At 37.7% G+C, this 20640-nt stretch overlaps 1 pseudogene; it reads left to right on the forward strand.

The window, feature by feature from the left end:
• Nucleotides 1-14461: 14461 nt before the first annotated feature.
• LOC141514330 (large ribosomal subunit protein uL6-like) lies at nt 14462-15195 on the forward strand (annotated as a pseudogene).
• The last annotated feature ends 5445 nt before the right edge of the window (nt 15196-20640 follow it).

The following is a 20640-nucleotide window of genomic DNA, read 5'->3' on the forward strand; positions in this document are numbered from 1 at the left end:
CATATTTTAAATTATCAGTAGATTGGACTCTGGACTCATGGAAAAGGTCACAAGTTGACCTTTGCTTTCTTTTCTTTCTTTTTTTTTTAGGTTTTTTTTTTTTTGCAAGGCAAATGGGGTTAAGTAGCTTGCCCAAGGCCACACAGCTAGGTAATTATTAAGTGTCTGAGACCAGATTTGAACCCAGGTACTCCTGACTCCAAGGCCAGTGCTTTATCCACTACGCCACCTAGCCGCCCCTGCTTTCTTTTCAAAAGGAACATGCATGTTTTTGATAACCTCTGCTAAGTACCTGATGCTTCTGTTTTTGCTTGTCCTCTTGTTTATCATCTACTTTGTTCTACAAAACCGTTGATACACATGGTTCTTGTGTATATCCTTTGGTCATGTCCTCCTAGTTACTCCTTACTGTCCAAAGTTTCTCTAGACCCATCTACACAATATTGCTCAAAATGACCATCTCATATCAAAATTCTAACTGCTATTCCATACCATTTCCCTAGATCAAGCTACCACCTCCTTCCAATCTGCAAGCCCCTATTGACTTTCCTGCTCTCCCTACATCACCCCCCTTCAGCAGGAAGCAGCCATCGAAGCCTGAGTTATCATCCTGATTCCCATGAAGGAACCCTCTAACCTTTACAACACCCCCTTCTCTTTTGCAGCTAGAAACCATCATCATGGTGTGTTGTTAGAAGCAATAGCTAGAAGCCCTCCAAGCATGATGTGGGGTTAGTAACCCTGATTCTCCTGAGATGTCAGTCTAATCAATCTCCCATATCTACCCTTTTGCTGGCAAGGGACTTTCCCTTGACCAGTGCTAGCACAGTTGCTCTCCCATCTATTTGACCCTAATTCCTAACTGCCCCTAATTCCAAAAAATGAAAACAAAAGGCTGGAGTGTTAGAACTGGACCTGGTGAGCCTGGTTGAGTATCATTTCCTGGAAAAACAAATTGTAACTTCCATTAGAAATTCCAAACAACTCCCAATCTCACCTTGGTGACCTCAAACAAAACATATCCTCCATGGGGATCCCAAAGGACTCTTTGTTTAATTTTTTTTTGTTTGTTTTAAATCATTACAGTAATCTTGGGGGCAGCTAGGTGGCACAATGGATAGAGCCTTGGCCCTGGAGTCAGGAGTACCTGAGTTCAAATCTGGTCTCAGACACTTAATAATTACCTAGCTATGTGGCCTTAGGCAAGCCACTTAACCCCATTGCCTTTCAAAACCCTAAAAAAAAATTATTACAATAATCTTGTTGTGTGAGTAAACATAAACCCCCTTCCCCCACCAAAAGATGAGAAAACTCAAGAATAGTGAGAGAGGGGAAAAAAGTGTACTTCAGTCTGTATTCAGATTCCAATGATTCTCTCTCTGGGAGAGTTGCCTTCTTTATCATAAGTCCACCAGAGAAGTTGCTTCAATATTTTCCCACAGTTTCTATTACTAGCTGTATTTCCCTTTATTCTGTTCCTCCCCACTCTCATTTATTCTATTCCCTCTCTCTCTCCTTTCACCCTGTCCCTGCTCAGAAGTGTGTTGTATCTGAGTACCCTCCACCATGATCTTCCCTCTCTTCTATCACCTAATTCCCCCCCACTTCCCTCACCCCTTTATCCCATCCCTTTCCTCTCATTTTTCTCTAGGGTAAGATAGATTTCTATACCCTATTAAGTGTGTATATTATCTCCTCTCTGAGCCATTTCTGATGATAATGAAGGCTCACTCAATCTCTCTCACCTTCCCCCATTCCACTCCATTGAAAAAGTTTTTTCTTGACTCTTATGTGAAATATCTTTTTTTTTAATTTTATTTTTTTAGTTTTTGCAAGGCACTGGGGTTAAGTGGCTTGCACAAGGCTACACAGCTATGTAATTATTAAGTATCTGAGGCCAGACTTGAACTCAGGTACTCCTGATTCCAGGGTGGGTGTTCTATCCACTGTACCACCTAGCCACCCCTTATGTGAAATATCTTAGCCCTTCTTCCTCTCCTTTCTCTTCCTCAGTACTTTCCTTTATCATCCATTGACTCCATCTTTTTACTATATTATACCATTATATTCAACTCCTTCCTGTGCCTTGTCTAATATGCGCCTTCTAACTGCTCTTATGAATGAAAAAGTTCATATGAGTTATCAGTATTTTCTTCCCATGTAGGAATACAAACAATTCAACATCATTAAGTTCCTCATAGTTAGTCCTTCTCATTCACCTCCTCTATGGTTCCTTGAGTCCTGTACTTGGAGATAAAACTTCCTGTTCAGCTCTGGTTGTTTCAGTAGGAAAGTTTGAAAGTCCCCTGTTTCATTGAAAGTTCATCTTTTCCCCTGAAAGAGGATGTTCAGTTTTGCTGGGTAGTTGATTCTCGGTTGTAAACCAAGACCTTTTGCCTTCCAGACTATCATATCCCAAGCCTTATGAGCCCTCAATGTAGATGCTGCCAGATCCTGTGTAATCCTGACTATAGAGCCGTGATAGTTGAATTGCTTGTTTCTGGCAGGTTTTAGTATTTTCTCTTTGACTTGGGAGTTTTGGAGTTTGGCTATAATATTCCTGGAAGTTTTTCTTTTGGTATCTCTTTCAGGAGATGACTGATGAATTCCCTCAATTTCTATTTTTCCCCCTCTTCTTCTAAGTTCTCAGGACAATTTTGTTGTATTATTTCTTGAAAATGAAGTCTAAGCTCTTTTCCTGATTGTGACTTTTAGGTAGCCAAATAATTTTTAAATTATCTCTTCTGGATCTGTTTTCAAAGTCAGTTGTTTTTCCAATGAGATATTTCATATTTTTTTCTAATTTTTGTGTTTTTTTAGGATAGTTTTATTTCTTGTAAAGTCATCAGCTTCCTTTAGTTCCATTCTGCATTTGAAGGAGTTATTTTCTTTAGAGAGCTTTTTTAATCTCCTTTTCCAGCTGACCAATTCTTTTTAAGGCATTCTTCTCCTCATTTACCTTTTGTGTTGCTTATTCCATTTGACCTAATATGTTTTTTAATAAGTTATTTTCTTCAGTATTTTTGGTATTTCTTTCACCAAGCTACTAATTTGGTTTTCATGCATTATCTGCAATGGCTCTCATTTCTCTTCCCAATTTCTCCTCTACCTCCCTTAATTGCTTTACAAAGTCTTTTTTTTGAGCTCATCCATAGCCTTAGCCCATTTTCTATTTCTCTTGGAGGTTTTATATACAAAAACTTCAATTTTGTCATCATCTGAGTATCCTTCATGGGACCAAAGTAATTTGTTTTTCATTCTTTCCCATTGATGGGGAGAGGTATTAAAGAGAAAAGGTAGATTTTCGATGATTAAAAAAAACTATTAACAGTCCAATAAGGTCTCATGTTTGGATTCATTCAAATGACAAATGTCACTAGTCAGATTATTTGAAGATTAAAAGGGATTTGATTTTCATGTAGTTCCACTCTCATTTTATAAAAACTAAATCTTATGGATGTTTATTGATTGACTTGCCCAAGTTCTCACAATAAATGGTTAGCCAATATCTCCTGACTTCCATTCCAAGGTTCTTACTATCAAACCACTCTGTCTCCCCTGCACTGGCATTGTACTTTACTGTTTCAAAGAGTTTTATTTAGATTATGTCATTTAAAAAAAAAACCCAACAGATTATGTCATTTGTCCCCCCCGCAACAGCCCAGTTAGGTGGGAAGTATGAATGGTGCCCTGGTCCCCTTAGCAATAACCCCTGATGATACTCAGTGTTGAGAATCTTGTTCATAGATAAGACAGAAATCAGCTTAGTGGGGATGGTTCAGTGAGAGTGTTGGACTTAGAACCAGGAAAAAAATATGAGTTTAAGTCTTGCCTCAGGTCCTTACTAGCAATGTGATTTGGGGCCTCAGTTTGTAATTACTTCAGTTTCCTCCCCTGTAAAAGGTAAGTAATCTCATTTACTTTCCAGAATTGTTGTGAGACATTGGATGTAAGGCACTTTGCAAACCTTAAAACGTTATATAAATACTAGTTATTATTTAAATGTAAGAGTTAGACTAGATGAAGGCAAAATTCCTTTCAGTGCAATAGTCTGTCAGATAATCTTTGAATTTCCACATAAATTCTAGTTTGGTTATTTCAATCCTCCAATGATAAGTTATTTTTGTCCTTAAAATTCAGTGACAACTTGGAAGGAGGTCTTTAGTGGAAGCTCTGTCTATGTCTTGTCCTTTCCTCAGAAACTAGATATTCTATTACCTTGTGATTGAGGCAATGTGGTAGGGTGAGCAAGGCATGTATGACCAACTACTCCTATCTATGATTTAAATTAGACTAGTGACAAAGAAACTGAGAAATAGGAGTCTAGGATTATGGAAGAAGATAGGAGTTGTGGTAGAGATGTCAGTCAGGGAGGAGAAAGAGTGACCTGGAAGTTGATGTGTCATAGGTATCCATCGAGGACATCTGGGATAGAGCATCAGACTTGGAGTTAGGAAGATCTGAGTTCAAATCTGATATCAGACAATATTGGTCATGATTTTGGGCAAGGCACTTAACCCTGTTTGCCTCAGTTTCCTCATCTGTAAAATGGACTGAAGAAGGAAATAGTAAACTACTCCAGTGTCTTTGCTAAGAAAATGGAACCATGAAGAGTCAGACAGGATTGAAACCACATTGAACAGCATCAACAAACTTGGTATTGTATGAGATAATGTATGTAAGGCATTTTACAGTCTTTAAAGGCCAAGTTGTGATGTTTGCAGGAAAGAGTCAGTCTTAAAAGAGAAGAGGTGACTGAATAATAAATAGTGATAGAGTGAAAGGGAGTGTTTGAAAGTGGCATGGGGGGTGGCTAGGTGGCACAGTGGATAGAGCCCCAGCCCTGGAGTCAGGAGGACCTGAGTCCAAATCCGGCCTCAGACACTTAATAATTACCTAGCTGTGTGGCTTTGGGCAAGCCACTTAACCCCATTGCCTTGCAAAAAATAAAAAAAAATGTGGCATTGGGAAGCTAGGCTATTGCCAACTCCTCTTTTGGTCCTATATATCAGTGGGTATGAGGGAAGGAGCAGCCATCCTGAGAGATAATGCCAAGAGATGAAGTGTCTTCAGATGAAAGTTGGTTTCAATGAGTGCTAGAGAAAAGAGAATTTAATGCTAGAGAGTACTCCCAAGGAAATAGTGTAAAGACAGTGCAGTGGGATGGGGGCAACAGCAATGCTGGTCTCAAGAAGCTCCTCTATGGTGCCTAGAAAGGTACCTCCAGAAAAAAAAGATCATGGATTTCTAATTGGAAAGGTACCTAAGAGGCCCCTAGCTCTACCTCTGCCTTTGCTGTTTAGCTAGCATTGACAGGAGCAATGCCTAAACTCTTGACCCTCAGGCAATTTAGACTATTTTTCCATGCTACTCATGGTTTTATTGAACCATTTCAGACTCACCATGACCCTACCTGGAATTTTTTTGGCAAAGATACTGGAGTGGTTTGCCATTTTTCCAGCTTATTTTAAAGATGAGGAAACCAAGGCAAAAAGAATGAAGTTACTTGTCCAGGGAGGCCATATTTGAACACAGAAAGTTGAGAATTACTAACTACAGGGTTGGCACTCTATCAGTGGTGCCAACAAGTTACTTGTCTATTCCATAAAAGGTATTTAAGACATCCTAGAGACTTAACTGGATCAAGGTACTAAAAACTTTTTTTTTAATTGATAGCTAAACATCAATGGTCATGTGATGCCAAAAATAGCTAAAGGGAACTTCAAGCATCTTCTCATGCTTAGCCAGAGATTCATGATGGACATCCTAGGCAACAAAGCTTCACTCAGTCAATCAACTCAAGGTGACCTCAAAGCCTATTCCTAATTAAATATCCTTCTGCTAAGACTATATAAATCTCTTTTTGTTCAATGTTGTATGACCTGGGAGTATATCTTTTCATTCCATTATCAAACTGAAACTGATCTGAATTAGGTCCAGTCTACAAAAAAAGTCTGAATTTCCATCACCTCATAGGTTTCCAACCTCCACACAAACCCCCAACAGACTCAGATTCCCTACCCCTCTACTCTTATACCCTGATAGATGCAATACATGAGTTATAGATTCATTACATGGTGACTAGTCCTCTGGCAATGAACCCTTTCACATCCCAGGGAACTGGTCTCTGGACAACAAACACAAACATGATGACAGCTTAGACTCATGGGTTTTCTATCCCAAGCCCCAGGGATATACTGTTATAGCCCTGGAGGGCCCTGAGTTATTGCCATACCAGGAAAAAGAGGACTTTATCAGAAGCATAATCATCAGATATCGGGTATTTAATAGCTTGTTGCAATTTTGTGATCATATATGGTGATGCTGACAGTATGACTTCTTTGATGATTCAAGGGACCCCACCAAATCCTCAGGAGTGCAATGCGGTTCCTGCTGCCATTATAGGCTGGCTACTACTAACTGCAGAAAAGACCTGGCCGTCTAGTTCTGTGAATGCTTGGCAAGGATAGTAATTAGACCTAATAAATTATTTTTTTTCCAGACACTCATTTCCTCCCTTCCTTTCAGCTGAATTTTGTAACACATCATCACCAATTTCCAGCAAAAAATAAAATGTGCAAACAAGTAAGTTAAAATGGGATTGCTCTGTCCATAACCCACACTACCACAACACATGTGTCTGGCTAGTCACTAGAGGGCCCTCATGATCAATGAGCTCCTAGGCTCTAATGAAAGGAATATATACTGTACATAAACACTGGACTCTCAGACAGGCTGGGGGAACTTTCTGTCAGGGAACACTGAGTGTGTGTGTGTGTGTGTCTGTTTGTGATCATCCACACCATTGTGTGTAATCATCCACACCATTTGAAGTAAGATGTGGTAGGTGAGGGTGGTAACAATCCAGGGCCGTATGCAAATAAATGCTACTTATTGTTGCTGTTCCTTTTTTTTGCAGTAGTCATATCAAAAAAGGAAGCATGAAGAGTTGGAACATTTTTTTTCATGTAGCCAGTCAACAATATATAAACATTTAAAGTCATTTAAAAATAAATAAAAAATTAAAAAACAAATTATATTCAGTAATGAATAATTTAAAGATAGTTCTTTTCCTAAAGAATCTTGCAATTATAGACAAATTTCTTCTCCCTCTATGAAACTGTACATTCTTTTATAACATGACTACCTTGGTCTCCAGATGGTATCTAAAGTCTTCAGATCTAATGTGCTATGATTTCTGGAATTTAATTCTGCCTATCTGATGGAAAGTGGAGAGACAGATGGTAGATAGAGAATGAAGGAGATAGGGAAATTCCTCCTTCTCCAACTTTGTCCTTTAATCCTCTCTAGTTAAAATTCTACCTCCCAACATGTGATAACCAAGCACTGGATTAACTGTATTTAAAACTCCACAATTAGGGGCAGCTAGGTGGTGCAGTGGATAGAGTACCGGTCCTAAAGTCAGGAGGACCTGAGTTCAAAGTTTGCCTCAGATACTTAATAATTACCTAGCTGTGTGATCTTGGGCAAGTCACTTAGCCCCATTGCCTTGCAAAAACTAAAAATAAATAATAATTTAAAATTTAAAACTCCATGACCTATGTCAGGTTAAGGGGTGTGCTGGTAATGTTTAGGTGTGTTAATAAATAATTAACTAAATGACTGGGGGTTGGGATTCACACACACACACACATTTTCAAATTTAATTTGCATTAGCACCTTCTCAGGAGTGGAGCAAAGATAGCAGAGGATAGGCAACAACCTAGCTGAACTATTCCAACATTCCCCTCCAAACAACTTTTAAAAATATCTCAAATAAAATTTTAGAGTAGCAGAGTCCATTCAAAAAAAGGTCTAGGTGAGACACCCTTCCCTGCCTCATACCATTCTGGAGGCACTGAAAACTTGCAGATCTACATGCTTTGGAAACAGTAGCATGAAAAAGTCTGAAGCTTGGAACAGTGCCTCCCTCTCCCCATGTGAGAAGGGTTCAACTTTAAAATAAAGTTCAGGGAGCAGCAAGGTGGCTCAGTGGACTGGCCTGGAGTCAGGAGTAGCTGAGTTCAAATTCAGGTTCAGACATTTAATAATTTAATAATTGACTAGCTATGTGACCTTGGGCAAGTTCCTTAACCCCATTGCCTTAAATAAAATAAAAAATATATATACAAAAAAAGTTAAAAGTTAAGAAATAGGGCAAATAACAACAAAAGAACTTGATCATTAAAAGCTACTATGGTAGCAGGGAAGAATAAGTCACAAACTTAGAAGAAGACAACAATATGAAAAACCCTAAAACCAAAGCCTCAAAAAAATGTTAATTGAATCCAAGCCCAACAAAAATTCTTGTAAAAGTTGAAGAAAGAGACGAGTGATAGAGGAAAAAAATGAGAAAAGAAATGAGAATGATACAAGAAAATTATGAAAAGAGAATTAACATTTTGATAAGGAGTCACAAAAAATGAAGAAAATACCTTAAAAAAGCAGAATTGGTGAAATAATAAAAGAGTAACAAGAATTCAATGAAGAAAAGAATCCCTCAAAAAAACCAGAATAGGTCAAATAAAAAAATAGACACAAAAATTTACTAATAAAAGAACAAAGTGGAATTGACCAAATGGAAAAAGAAGTATAAGTGCTCATTGAAGAAAACAATTCCTTAAAAATCAAAACTGGGCAAATAGAATGTAATGACTTCACAAGACAAGAAGCGATCAAACAAAATCAAAAGAATGAAAAATTAAAAGAAAATGGAAAACTATCATCAAAAATACAACTGGCTTAGAAAATAGTTACAGGAGAAACAATTTAAGAGTTATTGGGGGGGCGGCTAGATGGCGTAGTGGATAGAGCACTGGCCTTGGAGTCAGGAGTACCTGAGTTCAAATCCGGCCTCAGACACTTAATAATTACCTAGCCGTGTGGCCTTGGGCAAGCCACTTAACCCCATTGTCTTGCAAAAAAACCCCAACCAAACAAACAAACAAAAAAAGAGTTATTGGATTACCTAAAATCATAATCAAACAAACTCTGTACATCATATTTCTAGAAACAATCAAGGAAAACTACCTTCATATCCTAGATCCAGAGGGTAAAATAGAAATTGAAAGAATCTACCAAATACCTCCTGAAACACATCCCAAAAAGAAAACTCCCAATGCTATTTTTTTAAAAAAGATTTTATTTATTTTGAGTTTTTTATTTTTCCCCCATTCTTGTTTTGCTCCCCCCACCCCGACAGAAGGCAATCTGTTAGTCTTTACATTGTTTCCATGGTATACATTGATCTAAGTTGAATGTGATGAGAGAGAAATCATATCCTTAAGGAAGAAAAATAAAGTATAAAAGACAGCAAAATTACATAATAAGATAACAGGTTTTTCCCCCCCTAAATTGAAAGTAATAGTCTATTCTTTATTCAAACTCCATATAATTCTTTCTCTGGATACAGATGAAGTCTCCATTGAAGATGGCCCAAAATTGTCCCTGATTGTTGCTCTGATGGAATGAGCAAGTCCATTAAGGTTGATCATTGCCCCCATGTTGCTGTTAGGGTGTACAGTGTTTTTCTGGTTCTGCTCATCTCACTCAGCATTAGTTCATGCAAATCCTTCCAGGCTTCCCTGAATTCCCAGCCCTCCTGGTTTCTAATAGAACAATAGTGTTCCATGACATACATATACCACATTCCCCAATTAAAGGACATTCACTTAATTTCCAATTCTTTGCCACCACAAACAGGACTGCTATGAATATTTTTGCACAAGTGATATTTTTACCCTTTTTTTCATAATCTCTTCAGGGTATAGACCTAGTAGTGGTATTGCTGGATCAAAGGGTATGCTCATTTTTGTTGCCCTTTGGGCGTAGTTCCAAATTTCTCTCCAGAAAGGTTGGATGAGTTCACGGCTCCACCAACAATGTATTAGTGTCCCAGATTTCCCACATCCCTTCCAACATTGATCATTGTTCTTTCTGGTCATATTGGCCAGTCTGAGAGGTGTGAGGTGGTACCTCAGAGATGCTTTAATTAGCATTTCTCTAATAAGTAATGATTTAGAGCAATTTTTCATGACTGGATTGCTTTAATTTCCTCAACTGTAAATTGCCTTTGTATATCCTTTGACCATTTGTCAATTAGGGAATGGCTTGGTTTTTTTGAAAATTTGACTCAGTTCTCTGTATATTTTAGATATGAGTCCTTTGTCAGAAATACTGGTTGTAAAGATTGTTTCCCAATTTACTACATTTCTTTTGATCTTGGTTACAGTGGTTTTGTCTGTGCAAAAGCCTTTTAATTTAATGTAATCAAAATTATCTAGTTTGCTTTTAATGATGTTCTCCGTCTCTTCCTTGGTCATAAACTGCTTCCCTTTCCATAGATCTGACAGGTAAACTGCTCCATGATCTTCTAGTTTATTTATAATATTATTTTTTATGTCTAAATCCTGTATCCATTTGGATCTTATCTTGATATAGGGTGTGAGTTGTTGGTCTGATCTAAGTTTCTTCCATACTAACCTCCAATTTTCCCAACAGTTTTTATCTAAGAGAGAGTTTTTATCCCAATAGCTGGACTCTTTGATTTATCAAACATCAGATTACTATAATTTTTTCCTGCTATTGCACCTAGTCTATTCCACTGATTCACCACTCTATTTCTTAGCCATTACCAGACAGTTTTGATGACTGATGATTTATAATATAATTTTAGATCTGGTAAGGTTAAACCACTTTCTTTTGCACTTTTTTTTTCATTGAATCCCTGGAAATTCTTGACTTTATTTCTCCATATAAATTTACTTACAACTTTTTCTAACTCATTAAGGAATTTTGATTGGTAGGGCACTAAGCAAGTAGTTTAGTTTTGGTAGAATTGTCATTTTTATTATATTATCTCAACCTATCCATGAACAGTTGTTTGCCCAGGTATTTAAATCTGATGTTATTTGCATGAGAAGAGTTTTGTAATTGTTTTCAAAAAGTTTTTGAGTCTGCCTTGGCAGGTAGACTCCCAAGTATTTTATATTGTCTGAGGTTACTTTGAATGGGATTTCTCTTTCTAGCTCTTTCTGCTGTATCTTGCTAGTCATATACAGAAATGTTGAGGATTTATGAGGGTTTATTTTATATCCTGCTACTTTGCTAAAGTTGCTAATTATTTCTAGTAGTTTTTTAGATGATTTTTGGGATTCTCTAGGTGTACCATCATGTCATCTGCAAAGAGTGAGAGTTTTGTCTCTTCCTTTCCAATTCTAATTCCTTCAATTTCTTTTTTTTCTCTTATTGCTGAAGCTAACATTTCTAATACAATATTGAATAATAGTGGTGATAATGGGCATCCTTGTTTCACCCCTGATTTTATTGGGAATGCCTCTGGCCTATCCCCATTGCATATAATGCTCATTGATGGTTTCAGATATACTGCTTATTTTGAGGAACAATTTCCAACACTTTTAATCAAATTCCAGAGCTCCCAGGTCAAGGAGAAAATATTGCAAGAGTCACAAAGAAACATTTCAAATACTGTGGACTCACAGCAGCTTCTATTTAAAGGATCTGAGGCCTTGGACTGTGATATTCTGGAAGGCAAAAGAATTAAAATTTCAACTAAGAATAACTATCCTGCAAAATTGAATATAATCCTTCAGGTGAAAAAACCCAACATTTGCAAAAGAGAGGATTTTTTTTTGAGAAATAAAAATGTTCTCTATTTTTGAGGTTATACATGCACAATCATGTTAAACATATTTTCATATTAGTCATGCTGTGAAAGAAGAATCAGAACAAAAGGGGAAAACCACAAGAAAGAAAAAAACAAAAAAACAAGTTTTAAAAAGTGAAAATAGTATGCTTTGATCTGCATTCAGACTCCATAGTTCTTTCTCTGGATGTAGATGGCATTTTCCATCACAAGTCTTTTAGAATTTTCTTTGATCACTCTACTACTAAGGAGAGCTATCATAATTGATCATTGCACAATGTTTCTATTACTGTGTGCAATCCTCATCTGGTTCTGCTCACTTCACTCAGCATCAGTTCCCGTAAGTCTTTCCAGGTTTTTCTGAAATTCATTTGCTCATCATTTTTAATAGAACAAAAATATTCCATTACATTCATACATCACAACTTATTCAGCTATTCCTCAATTAATGGGCATTTCTTCAATTTCCAATTTTTTGCCACCACAAAAAGAGTTGCTATAAATATATTTGTACATATGGGTCTTTCCCCCCTTTATTATGATCTTTTTGGGATATTGCCTATTGCTGCATCAAAGGGTATGTAGTTTGATAGCCCTTTGGTTATAGTTCTGAATTGCTCTCCAGAATGGTTGGATCAATTCACAATTCCACCAATAGTGCTTTAGTGCCCCAGTTTTTCCACATGCTCTCTAACATTTATCATAATAGAGGAGCTTCAAGTATTCCTGTTGAAAAGACTGGAACTGAATAGAAATCTGACATTCAAACCCAAAACTCAAAAAAAGAATAAAAAGATAAATGTTTCTATGTGGGAAGGATGACACTTTGTAGCTACTAAAAACTTTATCATTTTTAGGGCAATTAGCGGAACAGAGATGATCTCCAAAATAAAGTGTAAGAAAGAAGAATACACTAAGAAAAGGAGGAAGGAAGAGCACATGGGGAAATTTTCTTACATAAAAGAGGAATATAAGGAAGAATTTTCACAGTGGAAGGGATAATGGGGAGTGGGAGTGGCAGGAAATAAATACTCTGTTGGTTATAGAAATCTATCTGATTCAAAGGAAAAGAGGGGGGAAAGGGAATGAGAGATATGGGGGAGTATGATAAAAAGGAGAGGGGATTAAGGGAAGCAATGATTAAAACAAACAGACATCTGATGAGGACCAGTATAAAAAGAGAAAGATAAACAGAAAAAAAATAGGAATAAGGAAATACACAATTAGTAATCATCACTATGAATGTGAATGGAAGGACCTCACCCATAAAATGGAAGATGATAAAATGATTAAAAATTTGAAAGATTACAAGAGATATACTTGAAACAGAAGCACACACACACACACACACACAGAATTAAAATAGATAAATTCTTCAGGGTGATGTTCTTTTGCTTTTTGTTTTTTAACAAGAATGAACACTTTTTAAAGTCTAGAAGTCAATAAACCAAGAAATCAAGTCTTGTTTTGTAATTGATTTCTGAGGAATAATAGTCATACTAAAAATTTAACAATTAGTTCTTAGATTACAGCTGTCTCCAGTACATGCTTGCTTAGGGTCAAATTTACCACCTCTGCCACCACCACCACTTCTACCACCACCACCACCCAAAACTACCCTGAAGAACTTATTGTCTAATGTTTCAGGCAAAACTGTGCAGGTAAGATATAAAATATCTTAGAAGATCCTAAGACTCAGAGCAGAAAACTTCTGGTCCTAACCTATCATTTTAGATTAAGATATTGAGGTCCAGAATGGCTAAGGGATGCATCAAAGTTTTCATCCTCTTAACTCCAAATCCAATATTATTTGCCCTGTAACCTGTCATGCTTATCTAGGGATAAAGAACCATTTTTCTGTTTTTCTGGCCAAGGGTCATTTGGATATTTATAACATTATTTTCAGGTTATATTTGATCAAACATTTAATTAATTCACCCAAAAAAAGCTGCTAGATTTATTGACTTTTGAGCCTTCAGTTGCCTTGACAAAACCACATCAATATAGTCCACTGGCCAGAGGTTCCCCACCCCTGGTTATACTTGCCTCCTTGCGCTAGAATCAGCATTTACTTTCAGATCTTTTTCTGACACAGGTATTCCATGATGATGATGATGATGATGATGATGATGATGATGATGATAAGTAGTAGTATCTGATAGTTATAGAACTATGGTTTATAAAGGCCTTTTGACATGGCAGAGGCAACTGAGAAACACTGAGAATAGGGTACTGAGCCAGGTCAGAAAGTTTGTTGTTATTGATATTGAGTCATTTCAGTTGTGTCTAACTCTCTGTGACCCCATTTGGGGTTTTCTTAGCAAAAATACTAGAATGGTTCACCATTTCCTTCTCTAGCTCATTTTACAGATGAGGAAATTGAGGTAAACAGGGTTAAGTTACTTAACCATGGTCGCAAAAGCAGTAACTTGGATTTGACTTCAGGTCTTCCTGACGCCAGCCCCACCATTTTATTCAGCGTCCCACCTCTCTTGGAGTCAGGAAGATCTGAGATCAAATCCATCTTACTAGCTGTAACTCTGGGCAAGTCACTTAATCTCTGGTCACATAGGAATGTTTTTCTTTTTATTCTTTTTTTTTGAGTTTTGGGTTTGAATGTCAGATTTCTATTCAGCTCTAGTCTTTTCAACAGGAATACTTGAAAGTCCTTTATTATGATAAATGTTGGAGAGGATGTGGAAAAACTGGGGCACTAAGGCACTATTGGTGGAATTGTGAATTGATCCAGCTATTAGAGGCTTGTCATGATAATCAAATGAGATGAGTAACAAGTGCTATTTGTAAAGCACTTGGTACATAGCAGTCACTTAATAAATATTCCTTCGCTCTTTGACCCAATCATGATCAGGATGAAGACCATTCTAAGCAACCAGACTGTGGACATTCCAGAAAATGTTGACATTTCTCTGATGGGTCGGACAGTTATTGTGAAGGGGCCCAGAGGAATCCTCTGCAGGGATTTCGACCATATCAATGTGGAACTCGGTCTCCTTGGAAAGAAGAAAAAAAGGCTCTGGGTGGACAAGTGGTGGGGAAATTGAAAAGAACTTGCAACTGTACGCACAATCTGCAGTCATGTGCAGAACATGATCAAAGGTGTTACTCTGGGTTTTCATTACAAGATGAGGTCTGTGTATGCTCACTTCCCTATCAATGTTGTCATTCAAGAGAATGGCTCACTTATTGAAATCAGAAATTTCTTGGGTGAAAAATATATCCAAAGAGTGCCTATGAGAGCAGGTGTTGCTTGTACGGTTTCTCAAGCCCAGAAAGATGAGTTGATTCTTGAAGGAACTCAGCTGCCCTGATCCAACAGGCCACTACAGTTAAAAACAAGGATATCAGAAAGTTTTTGAATGGTATCTATGTTTCTGAGAAAGGCACAGTGCAACAAGCTGATGAATAAGTTGGAAACGATGCCAAAGGCTGTGTCCTGAGGAATCAACACTTATTCAGATATCAAAATAAAATACTTTTTGTCAAAATAAATAAATAAAGAAATAAATGTTCCTTCCTTTTCCTTTTCCCTCTAATCTACATTTCATGTTGATAACACAAGGGAAATTTTCCCAAAATTTGAGTAGCCAAGGCCCTATGCTGTTACTACTAATTCTCAGGATTTTAGGAATAACTCTGATATAGGGAAATATCATCCTTCTACTTACCACTGTAATTCTGAGAGCCTCCCAACATAACTTCCCACTGATGTCATCACTGACACTTAAGAAACATTTAGTAAATGAGAAAGCAAAAGCAAGAAATAGTCATAATTATTATAATAGTGAATATATAATAGTAATTATAATCATATTAATAAAATAGAATTTTTCTCAATAAAAGGCAAGAAGTTAAAAAAAATGCTAACCGACCTACACAATCTGGGTCACATTCTTCAATATATCAATGCACATAGAATTTCTGTGGAGGAAAGTGGATGTACCTACAGAAAATTATTAGATGAGGGAGATGAGTAGGGAAATCTCAGCACTGGGGCAAGCAAGCCTGCATGTAGATGATCTCTTTTAGGAAATAGTCTGTCCCCATGCATTACCTATTTCTGTTCTGAACCTTCCTGTTCTCTTGCAAACAGACCCATTTTTCCTACTACTCTCAGGCCATTGAATCAGTGTTAAATTCATTTAGAAAAGCAACAACATAACACCCTTTCATTAATAGCAGTTTGTAGCCAGAGTCCATTGGTATGGAACTCTGTGAGAGGTAGAAGAGGCTCCAGCCTCTTGCAGCCCCTTTTAGGACTCTTTGGGAAGCTCCATAGTGTAGCAGACCTGGTACAGGACCTGGAGCCAGGAAGACTCATCTTGCTGAGTTCAAATCCAATCTCAGACACTATCAGTATGACTCTGGGCAAGTTATTTCATCCTGTTTGCTTCAGTTTTCTCATCTGTAAAATGAGATGGAGAAAGAAATGGTAAACCACTTCAGTATTCTTGGCTAAGAAAACTCAAATGAGGCCACAAAGAGTCAGATACAACTGAAAAATGACTAAAGAACAACAACAAAGGTGTAGCTAGGTGGTGCAATGGATAGAGCTGGCCCTGAAGTCAAGAGGACCTGAGTTCAAATCTAGCCTCGACACTTAATAATTACCTAGCTGTGTGACCTTGGGCAAGTCACTTAACCCCATTGCCTTGCAAAAAGAAATCAAAAACAAAAAAAAACAAAATTTGAACTTTTCAAGTTTCCAATATTCTTTAGGGCTTCAATTAGTGAATCACTTCAGGTGACTATCTCTTTATGCCTAGAGAAGGAAGATGGAAGAGGTCAACTCCACATCAGGTTGCTAAAAGAAAATACTGGGAAGATATAAGTGGAGCTGGCAGTCTTTATGATGTCCCTATTTCCATCTTGCTACTCTAGAGACTTCTGGAAGTTTCCCCTTGCTTTCTATGGGAGGGTATCTTCACTGTGTTTTGTTTGGTACTTATTCTATGCATGCCTTCTCTGATTTCTGTTTTTCTATAATTCATATAAATGAATGTCTTTGCTATTCATGGTGGAACTGGTATTTGGTGGGGAAAGGATCAATCAGGAACTGTGCTAAATCTTGGGGACACAAAAAAAAGGCAAGAGACATGGAAAAGATAACATGCAAACAGATACAAAGATACAAAAATGCTATAGCCAGAATAAATAGGAAATATTAAAAGAAGGAAAGTACTGGAATTAAGAGGGATTGGAGAAAGCTTCCTATAGAAGCTAAGATTTTAGTTGAGACAAAGGAAGTCAGTAATCAGAGTGGAGGAAGGAAAATGTTTCAGACATGGGGGACAGTCAGAGAAAATGCCTAGAGACAAGAGATGGAGGGTCTTTTCATGGAATAAGTAGGAGACCAATGTCAACTGGATTAAAGAGTATGCATTGGGGAATAAAGTGCAAGATGGCTGAAAAGACAGGAAGGAACTAGGTAATAGAGGACTTTGAAGGCCAAACAGATAATTTTGTATTTGATCCTAGAAACTACAAAAATTCACTGGAGTATTTTCGTTTTTTTTTTGGTGGGGGGTGGAATTGCCATCATGAGACCTGAGCTTTAGAAAAATTATTTTGGATAGAATGCATTTGAATTTCACTTCTCCTATTTACTAACTTCTTGTTGTTCAGTCTTTTTTTTTCCAGACAAGTTCAACTCCTTGTGACCCCTTTTGGGATTTTCTTGGCAAAGATACTGGAGTGGTTTGTAATTTCCTTTTCCAGCTAATTTTACCGATGAGGAAACTGAGGCAAACATGAGGCAAACATGACTTATACAGCGTCACACAATTAGTCTGTATCTGAGTCTGAAATCAGGTCTTCCTAAGTCCAAGCTAAGCTTCAATCCACTGCACTATCAGGCTGTCCTTACTATTTGACTTAAATCAGTTCCTCTTTCTGAGTGCCATTTTCCTCATCTGTAAAATGGACATAATATTTATATAAAAGGGTGATTGAGGGGGCAGCTGGGTGGTGTAGGGGACCCGGTGCAGGATCTGGAGCCATATTGCTGAGTTCAAATCCAATCTGAGACACTTACTGTCTGTATGACCCTGGGCAAATTATTTCACCCTTGTTTGCTTCAGTTTTCTCATCTGTAAAATGAGCTAGAGAAAGAAATGGTAAACCACTCCAGTATTCTTTGCTAAGAAAACTCAAATGAGGCCACAAAGAGTCAGATACAACTGAAAAATGACTTAACAACAACAACAAAAGTGCAGCTAGATGGTGTAGTGGTTAGAGCACTGGTCCTGGAATCAGGACAAATGAGTTCAAGTCTGGCCTCAGACGCTTAATAATTACCTAGCTGTGTGGCCTTGGACAAGTCACTTAACTTCATTGCCTTAAACAAAAAAAAAGGGGGGGGGTGATTGTGAGACTAGAATGAGATAAGGGAGGTGAAAATTCAGAATTTCAGGAACATTTAAGAGCCCTTGCTATTACCTATGCCTATGGGACCCTCTCTGATGTACATATATGTATGCTCTTTTTTTCCTAGCTCTGTGATATTCAAATTTTGGAGAGAAATGTATTCTTGAGCTGGAGAGCAGATAGATGACTTGGGTAGATTTCGTTTTAGGCCAATGCAAATTCTTTAGGTGGATCAAAGCCCAGGCTTGTCTACCGCCCACAATCCCCACCCAAAACCGCCCCAAGAGAACTTCCTGCCTCACATCTCAGAGTGAAAGTGCCCAGAGGGTATGAGTTTGGGGTGGGGGTGGGGAGGGAAGGGAAGTGAAGAGAAAATTCTTATAGTTTAAGGCCCTAGCCAAAGCCCCAGTGGTCTCCCTAAAGTAGAGAATTGTGGTGGCAAATCTCTCAGTACTATTTTTTCAGTTGTACAGTCAAAACTTGACTCTTCAGCAATTTTGAAGGGAGTAATTTACTCATTTTCTCATATTGTAGGAAAATTTCTAATTACAAGAAGCTCAAATCTTGGGTAGACCTTCAGAGTTCATAGTTGGAGAGACTCATCACCAGTTTGGGCACAGGGTGATGAATTTTTTTTTTAACCACAATGCCTTTCAAATACCATCCCCTAAATCAAGATGATCTCTATTGAAGGTTTTGTCAATAGAAGAGGTGCCCACACCAAAGGAATCACAAAATGTTCAAGTATTGGAGAAATATCTCAGCACCTAGAATAGCTCCCAGCATCTAGAAACAGGGACTGAACCTAAGGTTTTCCTGGAATAGGGATCTGTTCCTTGGGGAAGATCTCTCTTTCCAAAGCAATGCTGTAACTTCTCAACATTTTATAGATTAAGTGACTTGCCAAGGGTAACCCAAACAGATGCCAGAAGCAGGACTCTTTCTTAAGGCCCAAACCTCTGGTAACTTTTGTCCTTGGTTAAGACAAACTCTGGGGGCAGCTAGATGGCACAGTGAATAGAGCACCAACCTTGGAGTCAAGAGTACCTGGGTTCAAATCCAACCTCAGACACTTAATAATTACCTAGTCGCATGGCCTTGGGCAAGCCACTTAACCCCATTGCCTTAAAAATTCTAAAAAAAAAAAAAAAGACAAACTCTGGGAAACTTAACACAAATTTATTTTCAACAGTCCAAAACTTAATAAGGATCTCTCCTCACTTTGGGGGTTCCTTCCTTTATAATGGTCAATTTCTATTGATTTTGTTTTTCATTTCTTTTGAATGGAGGAATAGATTGCTGCCCTATACCCTTCTGCCTTCTGTATCCAGTAGTTTTTTAGGGGAGAGGGAGAGATCTCAAGTAAGAATCAAACCTAGCTATAAGTGATTTTCCTTGAGGGCTTCCAGCTGGGGAAATAAAGTACCAGAGAATTAGAGAAAAAGAATTTAATTCCTCTCTATGGAGTCAAGCTCTTCCAGGACTGAACTCAGTATAAATACTTTGGTCCAAAACTGAGAAAGGTCTCTTAGTGGGAGAGAAAGACAGAGAGAGAGAGAGAGAGAGAGAGAGAGAGAGAGAGAGAGAGAGAGAGAGAGAGAGATCCTCTGGGTTGTTATCATGTCCCTAGACCAAGTGAGTTCTAACTCTAATATTGAAGGAGAGGAAAAGATTGAAGATGGGGAAAATGGGTTGTGCTTTAGTAAAGATAGCCTTTTAGGAACTAAAAGACAGGCTCTTTTTGAAAAGATAGCCTAGGGATCATTTCTCTTTTAAATATACCTGCTCTGGACTCAGGATAGGTTGAGGGATGTATTTTTCTGGCAAGAACAATGAAAGGGCTAGTTCTGCTTGACTATGCAAATTTGTTACTGGGACTCTGTTTTTCTTTTTTCTTTTTTTAAGGAGAAGAAAGTAGGGAGGAGGGAGAGTTCTATTAATTGAAAGTAAATCTAAATTTTAAAGTTAAATAGAAAAGCACATGAATAAACAAATAATTATACCTGCCATTGGTGTCTCCAGGGCAAAATGTTAGAAATGTTTAAGAACCAACTTGGAGTGGGGGAAATGTACCAATAACACACTTTTAAATTTAATAGGTTTCATTAGCTTTTTTCTCCATCACTTTTTTTAACTCTAGACAATCAACAAAACAATAACTCAAACCCGGTTTCTAAGGTATAAATCAGGGGTGGGGAAACCTTTTTTTCTGCCAAGACCATTTAGATATTTAAAACATTGTTCCCCTGCTATATTTGGTCAAACATTTAATGAATTCACCCCTAAAAACTCCCAGATTTATTGAATTTTGATTCTCACTTCAGTTGCTATGACAATGCCTGACCAAATGGTCCAAAGACTAATATAAATGCTTACAGTGACAATTTAATAGTAGTCCTTGAAGACTGTTTAAGTTAACTCTAGCACCTCCCTGGCTAATAGGAAAGATAGGGTTGTGAAAGTCACAGTAGTGGGGAAAAAGAGTTATGCTGACAAAAGTTCCCTCCAGAGTCCAAGGCAATTCATTTCTGTGAACAGAGCCTTACTGCTGGTATATTGATAAGAAGCACTTCCCTTTATGGACTCCCCTT

The sequence above is a fragment of the Macrotis lagotis genome, chromosome 1 (genome assembly GCF_037893015.1).
Source record: "Macrotis lagotis isolate mMagLag1 chromosome 1, bilby.v1.9.chrom.fasta, whole genome shotgun sequence".
NCBI classification, from domain to species: Eukaryota; Metazoa; Chordata; class Mammalia; order Peramelemorphia; family Peramelidae; genus Macrotis; species Macrotis lagotis.